The sequence below is a fragment of the Lactuca saligna genome, unplaced genomic scaffold, assembly GCF_052625555.1.
Source record: "Lactuca saligna cultivar CGN05327 unplaced genomic scaffold, ASM5262555v1 scaffold_140, whole genome shotgun sequence".
Classification (NCBI taxonomy): domain Eukaryota; kingdom Viridiplantae; phylum Streptophyta; class Magnoliopsida; order Asterales; family Asteraceae; genus Lactuca; species Lactuca saligna.
In genome coordinates, this window is record NW_027629794.1 from 47,501 (window position 1) to 50,000 (window position 2,500).

Below are 2,500 nucleotides of genomic sequence, written 5' to 3' on the forward strand. Positions count from 1 at the left end.
GCCGGCATCTTTTATGCTTCCAAGATAATTTCAACACGCCATGATGATACTGAATGTCTGACAATGCTTCCTGATAATGCTTGCTTCCTCAGCGTCATCAGTGCTAAACCAATGCTAGCTACGCTTAGGCACCAACCGCACGTCTAACAAGGATAGACTAGCGTACCATAGTAGTATCACAAAAAGCAACACATGCCACTTTAACGCCTATCGTTTCCCAATCATCAGCACAAATCAAATGCTGGCTAGCACCAGTAGCACGTCAAACATAGATCAGCAAGCACATCATCATCGAATTGCCACACAAACAGCACCATCCCAAACTTCCAAAGCTAGACCACAACCCTGGATCGGTGTCGCAGAGACCTAACGAGGCATCCCCACACCACGCCAAGGCCCCCACTCGGAGGGGTATTATGCCACCGACTAGGAATCAAGCAACAGTCACCCAAGCTCGCGCTCAAAGGCAGTCTGGCACCTTCATCCCTTGCCATGCTCACCCACTGCTCCCCCCCTATATATACATATTGCACAAGGAGCTTGGTGACAGCAACACCCATTGCTTTCCCTGAGGATGTATATTTCTTAGTATGCGCACGGCGTCGAGGCACAGGTGAAGCCAACGGCGCTAGTTTCTGCGCCCTATGTCGAGGAAAATCAAGGCAACGGGCTAGTGTATGGGCACAACGTCGAGGAGACTCAAGGAGATGGGGCTATTTTTCAGGTCACCGTTCGAGAAATCAAGGCAACGTGTTGGGGGGGATGGCCTCTTTCATGGGTCGTGGGGCTTGGCTTGGCTTGCCTCGTGTGTGCTCGATACAGCCTCACGATTCTTATTTGCCCATCAACCATGCCGGGCACCTATGAGAATGAGACCCCATGGTACCCCCTATATATACATATTGCACAAAGAGCTTGGTGACAGGAACAGACATTGATTTCCCTGATGATGCATAATTTTTGGACACACACGACTTGGGGGCGAGGGGACACGGGAGTGGGGCGCCAATGGGGGGCGTTTTGGCCCCATTTTCGTCAAGAGCGGGCGTCTTGGCCATGCCTCGAGCGTGCCAGCCTCGAGAGCCTTGGGCGCTGGACATCCTTGGGGCGCCAATGGGCAGCAGTCCCATGGTTCCCCTATATATACATATTGCACAAAGAGCTTGGTGACAGGAACAGATATTGATTTGCCCAGGGATGCATAATTGTGCGAAATCGTCCATAACTCGCTCGAATTAATTCGGATTGACACAAAATTTTGTAGGGATGCTTTTTATTATAAATGAAAAGCTTTGAAATGAAAAAAAAAAACAAAATGTCATGTTTGAGGCGTAAATGTTTGTGTCCTATCCTTGGTCACGCCTTGAAGCGTTGGTTCCCTACTTGTTGGAATGTCGCTCAAATCAAGTAGGAATGCCATTGAAACATTGTGTGGGTCATTGTTAACATAGACGAATGGACTTGAAATGAAAATATATCATATTTGGGTTTTTGTCCCTGTCGCCTGGTGATAGGCAGGCAGATAAGGCTTTTAGGTATTCATAGGTGGCTTAGATGAACTCGAAAGAACACGAGTTGATCGGATTGGAACTCATATATTCAATTTACTATGTACTAAGTAGGAACTACACTTTGCTCCCTTCATCGTTTGACTTGCTTAGAAATCTGCTCATGGTTTGTCAAGGCCCCTTGTTCCTTAGACCGATGAGGATGGGATTGGGTTGCTCATGGGCATGTGTGTGGCAAGATGCCTTGTTCCATTGGTCGTTCATGGGTGTTCGTGTACGAAGTAAACTTGTTCCCTTGGTCGTTCATGGGGTTGTGTGTGGGAAGAAGCCTTCTTCACTTGGTCGTTCATGTGTGTTTGTTTGGGAGGTAGCCTTGTTCCCTTGGTCGTTCATGGGAATGTGTGTGGCAATACGCATTGTTCCTTGGTCGTTCATACCCTTGTTCCCTTGGTCGTTCATGGGTCTGTGTGTGGGAAGAGGCGTTGTTCACTTGGGTAGCCTGCTTGCCTTGCCAGCCCCATATGCATTGTTCCCTTGGTCGTTAGTGGATGGGTTTGTGTGTGGCATGGTGCCTTGTTCCCTTGTGTGGCCTGACTGCTTGGCTTGACATGACCTAGCCTTGCCAGCCTCACATCCATTGTTCACTTGGTCGTTCATGGGCATGTGTGTGGCAAGGTGCCTTGTTCCCTTGGTCGTTCATGGGGTTGTGTGTGGGAAGAAGCCTTGTTCCCTTGGTCGTTCATGTGTGTTTGTTTGGGAGGTAGCCTTGTTCCCTTGGTCGTTCATGGGAATGTGTGTGGCAATACGCATTGTTCCTTGGTCGTTCATACCCTTGTTCCCTTGGTCGTTCATGGGTCTGTGTGTGGGAAGAGGCGTTGTTCCCTTGGTCGTTCGTTCATGGGTTTGTGTGTGGCAAGGTGCCTTGTTCCCTTGTGTAGCCTGACTGCTTGGCTTGACATGACCTAGCCTTGCCAGCCTCACATCAATTGTGT